Source organism: Amia ocellicauda, chromosome 14 (genome assembly GCF_036373705.1).
Source record: "Amia ocellicauda isolate fAmiCal2 chromosome 14, fAmiCal2.hap1, whole genome shotgun sequence".
NCBI lineage: Eukaryota > Metazoa > Chordata > Actinopteri > Amiiformes > Amiidae > Amia > Amia ocellicauda.
In genome coordinates this window covers 9,532,101-9,549,191 of record NC_089863.1, presented here as the reverse complement: position 1 = coordinate 9,549,191, position 17,091 = coordinate 9,532,101, and the positions used below count along the sequence as shown (strand labels likewise).

Here is a 17,091-nt window from a genome sequence, read left to right as displayed (position 1 = left end):
TGCTCTGCAAAATACTTTATTTTATATATTTTATACTTTCTGCGATGCAGGACAGAGACAGCGGGGGGTGTCAGAGTGAGAGACGCAGCTCTCAGGAGACTGACACACCCAGCGCGTCACACAGCAGAGAGACAGTGTAAAGGCAGAGATAGTTAAAATCACAGATACAGTTTTAAAAGCATAAGATCTCACAGGAAATCATCGATCATTATTGCTGGTTATTGTGGGGAAACAGAAAACTAAATCACAATAATACACGTGTGATGTTAGAATCACTGGCAGCGTCCGTTCGCTGCATTGGGCCGGTTGTTGGTGGTCTGGAAGTGGTCGGGCCGGCAGAGGTTGTCGATGTTGTCGCAGGCCAGCGTGATGAAGCTCTGGGTACGACTGACTCTAGTGACACTACACCTCCTGCGTATGTTGCTGCTCTGCACGCTGTACACTGTGAACATGTTAGCGCTCACACACAGGTTCCCCTGGTTGTTCTGCGAGAATCTCCTGCCTCCTGCCCTGCAAACGTTGTCGACGTTCGCCCGAGACGAGTCAATGAAGGTCTGGGTTGGGACTCGGCCGCAGAGTCCCCTGGAAATTAAGAAGCTTCTCCATCGCTGTATGTTGTTGGTCTTGGGGAAGCCTGATGGTACGTGCCTCCTGATGAATGTATTGTATCGACCTATAGGTACTCGGTTGATGCAGGGCTGGCTCTGGCCAGGGCCGATCGCCAGCACAGCCAACACACACAGCACTGACATCAACATCTTCACCTGGGGAGACAAGACAGAGAGAGTGAGACAGGGAGGGATGGACAGGGATGGAGAGAAAGAGACAGACAGGGAGAAGGAGAGATGGTGAGAGAGAGGGTTACTGTGCCTGTGAAGTGTACTTTAACACACTCAGAGAGCCATACAGAGAGAGAGAGACAGAATGACAGACAGAGAGAGAGAAATCCATGTTCTAACAGAGATTAAATACATGTTCTAATGGAGACACTTGACCTGGACAGAAACGCAGAGAGAGTTCGCTGGCGGTGGGTCTGGTCTGAAGCGGTCGAGTGTGAGTGCAGCACTGAGGGTCTGAGTGCTTATATACTGCCCCTCTGAGCTCACACTGCCAGTAAGGACTCAGTGTGAATTTCACAACTCAACACAATCTCTATCACACATACTGACCCTCTCTCTCTCTAACACTCACTCACACACACTCTCACTCACACACACACACACATACATACAGACACACTCAAATTCAAAACAAGCGTTATTGACATGACAAGTTTACACAAGTGTTGCCAAAGCATTTACAGATACAGCAAAGAGAAAATAAATACGTTAATGAAATAACAAAATGAAATAGCTTTACTGCTTTTACAAGTGTACAGTTCTTGTACATGCATGTCCAGAATAAATGTATTATGAATAAAATGTATGAATACAAATATACAGTTCCTGGTCAGATAAAGATTCAACATTTTGATTCCTCACTACATATATATATATATATATATATATATATATATATATATATATATATATATATAAGCTTGCAAGGCCTTGAAATTTGCGTCAGTAAAAGTCTGTACCCGAATCTTTGAGTGGGACAGATAGCAGGGGGGTCAAGTTCAGGTGTGATGTTATGAATAATTTTATTTTAAAGTTAACACAGACGTGGGATATACAGCTCTGGAAAAAAAAAAAAGAGAGACCACTTAACACTGAGTCCTGAACTGGGAGTGGTCTCTTAATTTTTTCCAGAGCTGTATATATATGAAACAGATTGTCCTCTAATGGAAAACCATTCAAGGAAGGATGGACAGCAGCTCCCGGCTAAAAACAGGCCACATTCACCGATGTCACAAAAAAATACTTAATTTATCATGATGCTTATTTGTTTCGACTTATCTTCCTGAATCTCTTCAATACATCTGATATAAATGAATCATTAGCACCATCATTCTATATTCAATTAACAATCATGCAAACTCACTATTATTTCAACAAAGTGTGAACATTTCATTATAAGCAAGACAAATTCTACATGCAATTACATTTAAAAATATATATATAGTACAATCATTAAAATTAATTTGTAACTCTTTCAATCAATTATTAGACAATTGGCAATTAATTCCAGCAGGTTAGACATACATTTTCAAATAAAAGGACAAAAATGAAGATCCTCATTAAGTCCCGGTGCACTCTTAGAACAAATGTGTTAAAAACAACACATGATGTGCTGTTTTTTAACACATTACTGAGTGTGATTACGGACAACACATGTTGTGTTAAAGTTAACACAGGTTTTGTGTAGGAATATTAGCACAAATAATGTGTTATTTCATGAACACTGTAATATGTTAGTTTTACTCAACACGTTGGCTTATTTAAGCTAAACAAAATATTAATTTAACAAAGGAAACTATGTGGTAGTTGTTTAATGTAAACAGAGAAACCTTCTTTATTCAGTACAAAACTAAATTACAATCACAGACAATGTATGTAAGACTGTAAGACATAGTACAGTAGAAAAAATGCAATAATTTGAATTAATTGTACTTTTTAACTTTTCTGAAAATGAGTAATGTCAAATAATATATATATACATATATATACAATTTTTTTATATACAGCATATTATGCATTAAACATCTGTGGAATAATCCACTTTATAAATGAAGTTAACATCTGTTAAGCATCTAAATCTGGATATTTTAGGTTTAAATAACACGAATGAATACATAAATAATACATAAATAAACACTGAGCGACCCGCCGCGTCACTGAGGACTGGCTTCACAATCCCCACAACATTACATTACCGGCATATTGCACTTTAATATTATTTTGTAATGGTGGGTATATAACTATTATATACTACTACTATAAGGTGTCCTTAATAAAAACATTAAAAAATACTAATAATAGTCGTCTTCATATCTAATGTACGGAAGAGCCCTGGGGCCATGTGAAAGAAAAATCTAAACAAGAATTCATGTTAAACCCAGACTTTAGAGATTTCAAGTTAAAATTTTGAGTTGAATTTCGGAGGGGTTTTGTTTCAATGCCCCCAGGGCTCTTCCGTACTAATACGATAATGAATTACTTCAGTTAATGTCAGGGGCGGGGCGTGACGGGCAATTAACAGTTGATTGATCACTTTTATTTATTTATGTATTATGACTTATTTTCACTTACTAATTGGTTAAACCCAGAGACACGGTCAGTCAGCAGCGCAACCTACTACTGAGCACACGGAGCAGGACACTCACAGCCCACATGACCCACAGCCAAACCAAGGCGCAGGGCTGGAGAGGGAAGTAGGCATAACTGTGGAGTAGTGGTTAGGGCTCTGGACTCATAACCAGTGCAATGCAATGCTGTTGTACCCTTGAGCAAGGGTTACATTGCTCCAGTAAAATACATTTGTACACATTTATACAGCTGGGTAACTTCACATGAATCCGAGCGGTCACTGAATTCGTCTTAACAGCAGCGCGGCAGACAAGAGACTTGTTTATATCCCCTGAGGGGACGGGGGGTTTCTGGTTGCTGCTATCTGTACTTTAGATGAGGAAATTGGGTTTTATTGATTCTTAGTTGGCTCTTTTTTCCTACTATTTGGTGTCATTGTTGAGTAGGGTTTTTAGTAGTTTTAGTGCCTGGTTTTATTAAAGGCAATGTTATGGTAGGTTATATTTCAAATCCCAATTCCTTATTGTATTCGTGCTGGTACAGTCTTCATGCCCTGTCTTTGTTACTTTCATTTGTGTGGTGGTGCTGTGGGGTCCAGTCAGGGCTAACCAGGTCCTCTCTCATTAATGAAGGAGGTGGCATGGTCGTGAAGCGTGTCACCCCTAACCACCCCATAGGTGGTGGCGTAAATTGTAAAATTAACCCAAACAGAACTCAAACTAAGGATTACAATAATGATACTCAACTCTCATAATTTTGAGGCCACAGAACAAGTTTTGTAGAAAGTTCAAACGCTCAGCGCTGTCCTCCAGCGAAGGGCATGTGGAAGTGGTTGGTTGAGATACATTTTACAGAGTATTATGGTTAGAAATAAATAACACACTTCGATTGTGTTAGCAGAAAGACTGTACCCTGCACATATTGTGTAGAAAATAACAGTTTTTGTGTAGAATTTGAACACATTACTTCTAAGAGTGGTTCTCATGTCTTTAATGCCAATATCCTATATGCCTCTCTCCTCAGTAGGAAATTTACGAGATTCCCTCCTCTTTCAGGTCTAATCTTCTCCAGACCCACAAAATGAGTGTGGTGAAGATCCATGCCCAGCCTTCTGCTATAGAGTACTCTGCATTTTGATTTCTAATTGCTGCATTGTGTTCAGCAATCCGAATCTAAAGTGCTGTTTTAGTCTGTCCCACAAGGACATGTCAACATATAGATAATCCCAGCAGAATTTCAATTGACAAAGTAACGGAAAACCCAACATAAAGTGTCTCAGTGAGGTGTTGGTCTCCACAAGCCACCAGAACAGCTTCAATGCTCTTGGCACAGATTGTACAAGTGTCTGGACTCTACTGGAGGGATGAACACCATTCTCCCAAAAGATATTCCCTCATTTGGTGTTTTGATGATGGTGGTGGAGAGCGCTGTCTAACACGTTCATAGGTGTTCAATTGGGTTGAGATCTGTTGATTGCGAAGGCCATAGCATATGAGTCACATCATTTTCATACTCATCACACCATTCAGTGAGCCCTCGTGCCCTGTGGATGGGCATTGTCATCCTGGAAGAGTCCACTCCCATCAGGATAGAAATGTGTCACCATAGGATAAAGGTGATCACTCAGAATAACTCTGCAATGATTTGCAACGACCCTTCCCTCTGAGGGGACAAGTGGACCCAAACCATGCCAGGAAAATGCCCCCCACAGCATAACAGATCCTCCGGACCCCCTCACTGTAGGGGTCCAGCAGTCAGGCCTGTACTGTTCTCTTGGTGTTGCCTCACATGCACTCGCCCACTTGTCCAGAACACGAGCCAGTTGAGCGTCTTTGTGACTGAAGCTCCTGCCATTCGTTCCCCAATAATGACCCCTCTTTCAAAGTCACTTAGATCCTTTCGTCTTGCCATTTTGATCCAAAATCGAGGTCAACTGGGTATGCTCAGCATTTGTATACCTGCCACAGAGCATGATAGGATGTAAATTGCTTAATTGTATCATGCAGTACACCTGTTTGTTATGTTCCTCCATTCATTTATTCAGGTTTATCCTTTAATTTGTTAATCTGTATATACACGCATGACATTTTGTAAGACAGCTTTTGATAAATTCAAGATTTGTCTTATCACGCACGCACACACACGCACATGTACACGTCACGGATGGTGCCAGTTGTCCAGCATTTAATACTGTATCGCCTTTGCTGATGTGAACAAGCAGTGAGGGCTGCAGGCCAGCAGCAGTGCAGCGCAGGGGCTCATGGGTGGTCTGTGTGTCGAAGACAGCTGCCAGCGCCGCCTGAAAACAATTGTATTACGGACTATTGTATGTGGACTTGCCATCCTGACTGTTAAGACATTTCAATCCAGCGACAGTCGGTCACTGCTCCCGTGTGTTCCTGTTCTTGTCGCTACAGTTGGTTCACTACCTTATTTGGGGGAAGGTTTTTCACACTGTGTGAAGATGCCTGCTTTGCTATTACACTGACTACTTCTTTTCAGATGTTTTGGTTGAGAGAGGAACTCTCAAAAGAAGTGTGACATTTTGAAAGACAGATCATGAGAAGGACACACACACACACTCAGCGTGTTCGTCAGTGAGCGTTAACGTGGCAGTGAATGTTGATTGGACCTGCCGGGTCAGATGGGTCGGACCGGCAGTCTATTTAGTCGTCGGGGTTTGGCTGCTCGGCGGACTTTTACAACTGCAGCGGGAGCCCTTTATACGGACTCCAGTAGAAAGCCATGTTTTCCTTTTATTTCTTGGGCTGTGTTCACTGGCCGGAATAGGTGAACTGTGTTTAAATAAACCGGTTATTCGTAACTTTATTATTGGTACAGACAATTTTCTTTATTGTTTCTAACTTATTTCTCATTAACGAGTGTCGTTACAATATTGTTATTGTTACCAGTTTGTGTGGAATTTGTCTTGGGATTCTGTCGAGCCTGCTCGGGGAGAAAGCGCGGGTAACACGAGCTCCTCCCTCGTTAATCAAAGGAGGTGGCGTGGTCTTGCGTAGACGCCCCCTAATTACCCACTAGGCGGTGACATATTTTAAGAATATACTATTGTTACTGTTGATATACACCGATCAGCCATATCATTATGACCACTGACAGGTGAAGTGAATGACACTAATATTCTCGTTATCATGGCACCTGTCAGTGGGTGGGATATATTAGGCAGCAAGTGAAGATTTTGTCCTCAAAGTTGATGTGTTAGAAGCAGGAAAAATGGGCAAGAGTAAGGATCTGAGCGACTCTGACAAGGGCCACATTGTGATGGCTAGACGACTGGGTCAGGGCATCTCCAAAACTGCAGCTCTTGTGGGGTGTTCCCGGTCTGCAGTGGTCAGTACCTATCAGAAGTGGTCAAAGCGGTGAACCGCTGAAAGCGCCTACAATGGGCACGCGAGCATCAGAACTGGACCTTGGAGCAATGGAAGAAGGTGGCCTGGTCTGATGAATCACGAGTTCAAGGTGTTGACTTGGCCTCCAAATTCCCCAGATCTCAATCCAATCGAGCATCTGTGGGATGTGCTGAACAAACAAGTCCGATCCATGGAGGCCCCACCTTGCAACTCATAGGACATCTGCTGTTAATGTCTTGGTGCCAGATACCACAGCACACCTTCAGAGGTCTAGTGGAGTCCATGCCTCGACGGGTCAGGGCTGTTTTGGCAGCTAAAGAGTACGGGCAGCTACACAATATTATGCAGGTGGTCATAATGTTATGGCTGATCGGTGTATGTATGTACTTGCTTCGGCAAAGCTTCAAGTGGTTGTGATGAGAAACCACCATTTGAATTTGAGAGGGAGATGGAGAGAGGGTGAGAAATAGGAAGACAGAGGGAGGTAGCATTATGTAAAGTCCAGTACTGATGAAAGTTATGGTATTCCAAGACTACATTTTCCGTTGCAATTTCATTCAATTCCAAGGGGGCAGCGATCTCATAATCTTACTCTTTGTCTATTGCTTGAGCACATTTCTCCAAACATTTCAAAACAATGAGCACCGGCTCCAAACTGAAACACGTTTGGCCAAAATGACACAAATCCTTTACAAAATGCACGCAGACTCTCAAAACAGCAAATACACGTCACAAAATCAAATCAGTCCATCAAAACAGTATAATTTGTCATCTAATGAGAAATTATTTCCATCAGCCACTTCACAATGGCACAATACACACCAACCATGAGCATCAATATGACATGGTCAGCCCTGTACTGCTCTCTTTGTCGTCCTCTGCTTGCTTGTAAAATAAGCGTTAATGGTCCGTAAACATTTCACCCCAACATGAGCTGCACTCATGTTCTCTGAGTGACTCATGAAGATCATGAAGACCAAAGCAGAAAGAATTTCACTCAACAGCAAAACATGTAATCGCTTCATCCACGTGTATGAATTCATGTGGCAACACGTGTGCCTCAAGAGAAACACAACATGAACATGGGTAGCCATTGTAACTGTCTGCATCTAAACAGTGTATGGAAATGCATTACTGTGACGAGCCCTGACCTGCACAGACTGGAACCCGATCTCCTTCACTCTGCCACTGCTCCTGTCACAGGTACCTGTACAGCCGTTTCATCCTTAACTGGTGTCGATTCAAGACCTGGTCAGCAGCTGCCAGACTGACACTCTGTACATTGTGAGATATTTGATGTTCTTGTATATTTGTAGTCTGGATCTCCCTCAAACAGACTGAGTTGTTTGAAGACACTGTATCTATGGCCGCCTCCTGTTCAGTGTTTGACTCTTCCTTGGCCACCATGGGGTTGTGATTATGGGCTGATGGCTGATTGAACAATTGAGCAATGAGGATTTGCACATGTGCAGTAGAGATTCACACTTGTGGGAGTGTGAGTTACGGACTCTGAACACATGTTCTAATTTTGTTTGACAAGACTTACCTAATTGATGTTTGTGTCTTGTGTAGAGAGTTGTGTTTAGCTGTTTTGCAGAAATGTATCCTTTTCTGCTCATTTCGGTTATGGTGTTGGTCATGTGGACCACAGTTTCATTCACATTGACTTGAAAAACTGTAACCTGCATACTGCCATAAAAATTATATATCCAATATTATATCATGCCAAAAGTAGTGTCGCATGCAGACAAAGTATCTTGTTAGTTTTAAATTCATCATTACATACAGAAAAATAGAGGTAGCGAGGGAGAGAGAGACTGAGAGAGGTATTGAACATTTGATCAATACGACAAACGACAAGAACAGGAACTCACGGGAGCAGTGGCCAACAACTGCCACTGGATTGAAACTAAATCGGCCCTCTAGTGCCCCCCCAGGCCCTGTGTGCTATACAGCCCAGTCCTCTGTTACACAACTCTCTCCACAACTCCAGCTGCTCTGCAAAATACTTTATTTTATATATTTTATACTTTCTGCGATGCAGTACAGAGACAGCGGGGGGGTGTCAGAGTGAGAGACGCAGCTCTCAGGAGACTGACACACCCAGCGCGTCACACAGCAGAGAGACAGTGTAAAGGCAGAGATAGTTAAAATCACAGATACAGTTTTAAAAGCATAAGATCTCACAGGAAATCATCGATCATTATTGCTGGTTATTGTGGGGAAACAGAAAACTAAATCACAATAATACACGTGTGATGTTAGAATCACTGGCAGCGTCCGTTCGCTGCATTGGGCCGGTTGTTGGTGGTCTGGAAGTGGTCGGGCCGGCAGAGGTTGTCGATGTTGTCGCAGGCCAGCGTGATGAAGCTCTGGGTACGACTGACTCTAGTGACACTACACCTCCTGCGTATGTTGCTGCTCTGCACGCTGTACACTGTGAACATGTTAGCGCTCACACACAGGTTCCCCTGGTTGTTCTGCGAGAATCTCCTGCCTCCTGCCCTGCAAACGTTGTCGACGTTCGCCCGAGACGAGTCAATGAAGGTCTGGGTTGGGACTCGGCCGCAGAGTCCCCTGGAAATTAAGAAGCTTCTCCATCGCTGTATGTTGTTGGTCTTGGGGAAGCCTGATGGTACGTGCCTCCTGATGAATGTATTGTATCGACCTATAGGTACTCGGTTGATGCAGGGCTGGCTCTGGCCAGGGCCGATCGCCAGCACAGCCAACACACACAGCACTGACATCAACATCTTCACCTGGGGAGACAAGACAGAGAGAGTGAGACAGGGAGGGATGGACAGGGATGGAGAGAAAGAGACAGACAGGGAGAAGGAGAGATGGTGAGAGAGAGGGTTACTGTGCCTGTGAAGTGTACTTTAACACACTCAGAGAGCCATACAGAGAGAGAGAGACAGAATGACAGACAGAGAGAGAGAAATCCATGTTCTAACAGAGATTAAATACATGTTCTAATGGAGACACTTGACCTGGACAGAAACGCAGAGAGAGTTCGCTGGCGGTGGGTCTGGTCTGAAGCGGTCGAGTGTGAGTGCAGCACTGAGGGTCTGTGTGCTTATATACTGCCCCTCTGAGCTCACACTGCCAGTAAGGACTCAGTGTGAATTTCACAACTCAACACAATCTCTATCACACATACTGACCCTCTCTCTCTCTAACACTCACTCACACACACTCTCACTCACACACACACACACATACATACAGACACACTCAAATTCAAAACAAGCGTTATTGACATGACAAGTTTACACAAGTGTTGCCAAAGCATTTACAGATACAGCAAAGAGAAAATAAATACGTTAATGAAATAACAAAATGAAATAGCTTTACTGCTTTTACAAGTGTACAGTTCTTGTACATGCATGTCCAGAATAAATGTATTATGAATAAAATGTATGAATACAAATATACAGTTCCTGGTCAGATAAAGATTCAACATTTTGATTCCTCACTACATATATATATATATATATATATATATATATATATATATAAGCTTGCAAGGCCTTGAAATTTGCGTCAGTAAAAGTCTGTACCCGAATCTTTGAGTGGGACAGATAGCAGGGGGGTCAAGTTCAGGTGTGATGTTATGAATAATTTTATTTTAAAGTTAACACAGACGTGGGATATACAGCTCTGGAAAAAAAAAAAAGAGACCACTTAACACTGAGTCCTGAACTGGGAGTGGTCTCTTAATTTTTTCCAGAGCTGTATATATATGAAACAGATTGTCCTCTAATGGAAAACCATTCAAGGAAGGATGGACAGCAGCTCCCGGCTAAAAACAGGCCACATTCACCGATGTCACAAAAAAATACTTAATTTATCATGATGCTTATTTGTTTCGACTTATCTTCCTGAATCTCTTCAATACATCTGATATAAATGAATCATTAGCACCATCATTCTATATTCAATTAACAATCATGCAAACTCACTATTATTTCAACAAAGTGTGAACATTTCATTATAAGCAAGACAAATTCTACATGCAATTACATTTAAAAATATATATATAGTACAATCATTAAAATTAATTTGTAACTCTTTCAATCAATTATTAGACAATTGGCAATTAATTCCAGCAGGTTAGACATACATTTTCAAATAAAAGGACAAAAATGAAGATCCTCATTAAGTCCCGGTGCACTCTTAGAACAAATGTGTTAAAAACAACACATGATGTGCTGTTTTTTAACACATTACTGAGTGTGATTACGGACAACACATGTTGTGTTAAAGTTAACACAGGTTTTGTGTAGGAATATTAGCACAAATAATGTGTTATTTCATGAACACTGTAATATGTTAGTTTTACTCAACACGTTGGCTTATTTAAGCTAAACAAAATATTAATTTAACAAAGGAAACTATGTGGTAGTTGTTTAATGTAAACAGAGAAACCTTCTTTATTCAGTACAAAACTAAATTACAATCACAGACAATGTATGTAAGACTGTAAGACATAGTACAGTAGAAAAAATGCAATAATTTGAATTAATTGTACTTTTTAACTTTTCTGAAAATGAGTAATGTCAAATAATATATATATACATATATATACAATTTTTTTATATACAGCATATTATGCATTAAACATCTGTGGAATAATCCACTTTATAAATGAAGTTAACATCTGTTAAGCATCTAAATCTGGATATTTTAGGTTTAAATAACACGAATGAATACATAAATAATACATAAATAAACACTGAGCGACCCGCCGCGTCACTGAGGACTGGCTTCACAATCCCCACAACATTACATTACCGGCATATTGCACTTTAATATTATTTTGTAATGGTGGGTATATAACTATTATATACTACTACTATAAGGTGTCCTTAATAAAAACATTAAAAAATACTAATAATAGTCGTCTTCATATCTAATGTACGGAAGAGCCCTGGGGCCATGTGAAAGAAAAATCTAAACAAGAATTCATGTTAAACCCAGACTTTAGAGATTTCAAGTTAAAATTTTGAGTTGAATTTCGGAGGGGTTTTGTTTCAATGCCCCCAGGGCTCTTCCGTACTAATACGATAATGAATTACTTCAGTTAATGTCAGGGGCGGGGCGTGACGGGCAATTAACAGTTGATTGATCACTTTTATTTATTTATGTATTATGACTTATTTTCACTTACTAATTGGTTAAACCCAGAGACACGGTCAGTCAGCAGCGCAACCTACTACTGAGCACACGGAGCAGGACACTCACAGCCCACATGACCCACAGCCAAACCAAGGCGCAGGGCTGGAGAGGGAAGTAGGCATAACTGTGGAGTAGTGGTTAGGGCTCTGGACTCATAACCAGTGCAATGCAATGCTGTTGTACCCTTGAGCAAGGGTTACATTGCTCCAGTAAAATACATTTGTACACATTTATACAGCTGGGTAACTTCACATGAATCCGAGCGGTCACTGAATTCGTCTTAACAGCAGCGCGGCAGACAAGAGACTTGTTTATATCCCCTGAGGGGACGGGGGGTTTCTGGTTGCTGCTATCTGTACTTTAGATGAGGAAATTGGGTTTTATTGATTCTTAGTTGGCTCTTTTTTCCTACTATTTGGTGTCATTGTTGAGTAGGGTTTTTAGTAGTTTTAGTGCCTGGTTTTATTAAAGGCAATGTTATGGTAGGTTATATTTCAAATCCCAATTCCTTATTGTATTCGTGCTGGTACAGTCTTCATGCCCTGTCTTTGTTACTTTCATTTGTGTGGTGGTGCTGTGGGGTCCAGTCAGGGCTAACCAGGTCCTCTCTCATTAATGAAGGAGGTGGCATGGTCGTGAAGCGTGTCACCCCTAACCACCCCATAGGTGGTGGCGTAAATTGTAAAATTAACCCAAACAGAACTCAAACTAAGGATTACAATAATGATACTCAACTCTCATAATTTTGAGGCCACAGAACAAGTTTTGTAGAAAGTTCAAACGCTCAGCGCTGTCCTCCAGCGAAGGGCATGTGGAAGTGGTTGGTTGAGATACATTTTACAGAGTATTATGGTTAGAAATAAATAACACACTTCGATTGTGTTAGCAGAAAGACTGTACCCTGCACATATTGTGTAGAAAATAACAGTTTTTGTGTAGAATTTGAACACATTACTTCTAAGAGTGGTTCTCATGTCTTTAATGCCAATATCCTATATGCCTCTCTCCTCAGTAGGAAATTTACGAGATTCCCTCCTCTTTCAGGTCTAATCTTCTCCAGACCCACAAAATGAGTGTGGTGAAGATCCATGCCCAGCCTTCTGCTATAGAGTACTCTGCATTTTGATTTCTAATTGCTGCATTGTGTTCAGCAATCCGAATCTAAAGTGCTGTTTTAGTCTGTCCCACAAGGACATGTCAACATATAGATAATCCCAGCAGAATTTCAATTGACAAAGTAACGGAAAACCCAACATAAAGTGTCTCAGTGAGGTGTTGGTCTCCACAAGCCACCAGAACAGCTTCAATGCTCTTGGCACAGATTGTACAAGTGTCTGGACTCTACTGGAGGGATGAACACCATTCTCCCAAAAGATATTCCCTCATTTGGTGTTTTGATGATGGTGGTGGAGAGCGCTGTCTAACACGTTCATAGGTGTTCAATTGGGTTGAGATCTGTTGATTGCGAAGGCCATAGCATATGAGTCACATCATTTTCATACTCATCACACCATTCAGTGAGCCCTCGTGCCCTGTGGATGGGCATTGTCATCCTGGAAGAGTCCACTCCCATCAGGATAGAAATGTGTCACCATAGGATAAAGGTGATCACTCAGAATAACTCTGCAATGATTTGCAACGACCCTTCCCTCTGAGGGGACAAGTGGACCCAAACCATGCCAGGAAAATGCCCCCCACAGCATAACAGATCCTCCGGACCCCCTCACTGTAGGGGTCCAGCAGTCAGGCCTGTACTGTTCTCTTGGTGTTGCCTCACATGCACTCGCCCACTTGTCCAGAACACGAGCCAGTTGAGCGTCTTTGTGACTGAAGCTCCTGCCATTCGTTCCCCAATAATGACCCCTCTTTCAAAGTCACTTAGATCCTTTCGTCTTGCCATTTTGATCCAAAATCGAGGTCAACTGGGTATGCTCAGCATTTGTATACCTGCCACAGAGCATGATAGGATGTAAATTGCTTAATTGTATCATGCAGTACACCTGTTTGTTATGTTCCTCCATTCATTTATTCAGGTTTATCCTTTAATTTGTTAATCTGTATATACACGCATGACATTTTGTAAGACAGCTTTTGATAAATTCAAGATTTGTCTTATCACGCACGCACACACACGCACATGTACACGTCACGGATGGTGCCAGTTGTCCAGCATTTAATACTGTATCGCCTTTGCTGATGTGAACAAGCAGTGAGGGCTGCAGCCCAGCAGCAGTGCAGCGCAGGGGCTCATGGGTGGTCTGTGTGTCGAAGACAGCTGCCAGCGCCGCCTGAAAACAATTGTATTACGGACTATTGTATGTGGACTTGCCATCCTGACTGTTAAGACATTTCAATCCAGCGACAGTCGGTCACTGCTCCCGTGTGTTCCTGTTCTTGTCGCTACAGTTGGTTCACTACCTTATTTGGGGGAAGGTTTTTCACACTGTGTGAAGATGCCTGCTTTGCTATTACACTGACTACTTCTTTTCAGATGTTTTGGTTGAGAGAGGAACTCTCAAAAGAAGTGTGACATTTTGAAAGACAGATCATGAGAAGGACACACACACACACTCAGCGTGTTCGTCAGTGAGCGTTAACGTGGCAGTGAATGTTGATTGGACCTGCCGGGTCAGATGGGTCGGACCGGCAGTCTATTTAGTCGTCGGGGTTTGGCTGCTCGGCGGACTTTTACAACTGCAGCGGGAGCCCTTTATACGGACTCCAGTAGAAAGCCATGTTTTCCTTTTATTTCTTGGGCTGTGTTCACTGGCCGGAATAGGTGAACTGTGTTTAAATAAACCGGTTATTCGTAACTTTATTATTGGTACAGACAATTTTCTTTATTGTTTCTAACTTATTTCTCATTAACGAGTGTCGTTACAATATTGTTATTGTTACCAGTTTGTGTGGAATTTGTCTTGGGATTCTGTCGAGCCTGCTCGGGGAGAAAGCGCGGGTAACACGAGCTCCTCCCTCGTTAATCAAAGGAGGTGGCGTGGTCTTGCGTAGACGCCCCCTAATTACCCACTAGGCGGTGACATATTTTAAGAATATACTATTGTTACTGTTGATATACACCGATCAGCCATATCATTATGACCACTGACAGGTGAAGTGAATGACACTAATATTCTCGTTATCATGGCACCTGTCAGTGGGTGGGATATATTAGGCAGCAAGTGAAGATTTTGTCCTCAAAGTTGATGTGTTAGAAGCAGGAAAAATGGGCAAGAGTAAGGATCTGAGCGACTCTGACAAGGGCCACATTGTGATGGCTAGACGACTGGGTCAGGGCATCTCCAAAACTGCAGCTCTTGTGGGGTGTTCCCGGTCTGCAGTGGTCAGTACCTATCAGAAGTGGTCAAAGCGGTGAACCGCTGAAAGCGCCTACAATGGGCACGCGAGCATCAGAACTGGACCTTGGAGCAATGGAAGAAGGTGGCCTGGTCTGATGAATCACGAGTTCAAGGTGTTGACTTGGCCTCCAAATTCCCCAGATCTCAATCCAATCGAGCATCTGTGGGATGTGCTGAACAAACAAGTCCGATCCATGGAGGCCCCACCTTGCAACTCATAGGACATCTGCTGTTAATGTCTTGGTGCCAGATACCACAGCACACCTTCAGAGGTCTAGTGGAGTCCATGCCTCGACGGGTCAGGGCTGTTTTGGCAGCTAAAGAGTACGGGCAGCTACACAATATTATGCAGGTGGTCATAATGTTATGGCTGATCGGTGTATGTATGTACTTGCTTCGGCAAAGCTTCAAGTGGTTGTGATGAGAAACCACCATTTGAATTTGAGAGGGAGATGGAGAGAGGGTGAGAAATAGGAAGACAGAGGGAGGTAGCATTATGTAAAGTCCAGTACTGATGAAAGTTATGGTATTCCAAGACTACATTTTCCATTGCAATTTCATTCAATTCCAAGGGGGCAGCGATCTCATAATCTTACTCTTTGTCTATTGCTTGAGCACATTTCTCCAAACATTTCAAAACAATGAGCACCGGCTCCAAACTGAAACACGTTTGGCCAAAATGACACAAATCCTTTACAAAATGCACGCAGACTCTCAAAACAGCAAATACACGTCACAAAATCAAATCAGTCCATCAAAACAGTATAATTTGTCATCTAATGAGAAATTATTTCCATCAGCCACTTCACAATGGCACAATACACACCAACCATGAGCATCAATATGACATGGTCAGCCCTGTACTGCTCTCTTTGTCGTCCTCTGCTTGCTTGTAAAATAAGCGTTAATGGTCCGTAAACATTTCACCCCAACATGAGCTGCACTCATGTTCTCTGAGTGACTCATGAAGATCATGAAGACCAAAGCAGAAAGAATTTCACTCAACAGCAAAACATGTAATCGCTTCATCCACGTGTATGAATTCATGTGGCAACACGTGTGCCTCAAGAGAAACACAACATGAACATGGGTAGCCATTGTAACTGTCTGCATCTAAACAGTGTATGGAAATGCATTACTGTGACGAGCCCTGACCTGCACAGACTGGAACCCGATCTCCTTCACTCTGCCACTGCTCCTGTCACAGGTACCTGTACAGCCGTTTCATCCTTAACTGGTGTCGATTCAAGACCTGGTCAGCAGCTGCCAGACTGACACTCTGTACATTGTGAGATATTTGATGTTCTTGTATATTTGTAGTCTGGATCTCCCTCAAACATACTGAGTTGTTTGAAGACACTGTATCTATGGCCGCCTCCTGTTCAGTGTTTGACTCTTCCTTGGCCACCATGGGGTTGTGATTATGGGCTGATGGCTGATTGAACAATTGAGCAATGAGGATTTGCACATGTGCAGTAGAGATTCACACTTGTGGGAGTGTGAGTTACGGACCCTGAACACATGTTCTAATTTTGTTTGACAAGACTTACCTAATTGATGTTTGTGTCTTGTGTAGAGAGTTGTGTTTAGCTGTTTTGCAGAAATGTATCCTTTTCTGCTCATTTCGGTTATGGTGTTGGTCATGTGGACCACAGTTTCATTCACATTGACTTGAAAAACTGTAACCTGCATACTGCCATAAAAATTATATATCCAATATTATATCATGCCAAAAGTAGTGTCGCATGCAGACAAAGTATCTTGTTAGTTTTAAATTCATCATTACATACAGAAAAATAGAGGTAGCGAGGGAGAGAGAGACTGAGAGAGGTATTGAACATTTGATCAATACGACAAACGACAAGAACAGGAACTCACGGGAGCAGTGGCCAACAACTGCCACTGGATTGAAACTAAATCGGCCCTCTAGTGCCCCCCCAGGCCCTGTGTGCTATACAGCCCAGTCCTCTGTTACACAACTCTCTCCACAACTCCAGC

General features: G+C 42.3%; 2 long non-coding RNA genes across 2 annotated transcripts; both read right to left on the bottom strand.

The window, feature by feature from the left end:
* On the bottom strand, nucleotides 1–1,078 carry LOC136768608 (uncharacterized). The gene is made up of 2 exons (XR_010822003.1): nucleotides 996–1,078; nucleotides 1–764 (listed from the first exon to the last, which is right to left on the bottom strand). It is a non-coding gene; the product is annotated as an uncharacterized LOC136768608 (long non-coding RNA).
* Nucleotides 1,079–8,553: 7,475 nt separating this feature from the next.
* Nucleotides 8,554–9,708, bottom strand: LOC136768607 (uncharacterized). The gene is made up of 2 exons (XR_010822002.1): nucleotides 9,550–9,708; nucleotides 8,554–9,318 (listed from the first exon to the last, which is right to left on the bottom strand). It is a non-coding gene; the product is annotated as an uncharacterized LOC136768607 (long non-coding RNA).
* Between the last annotated feature and the right edge of the window lie 7,383 nt (nucleotides 9,709–17,091).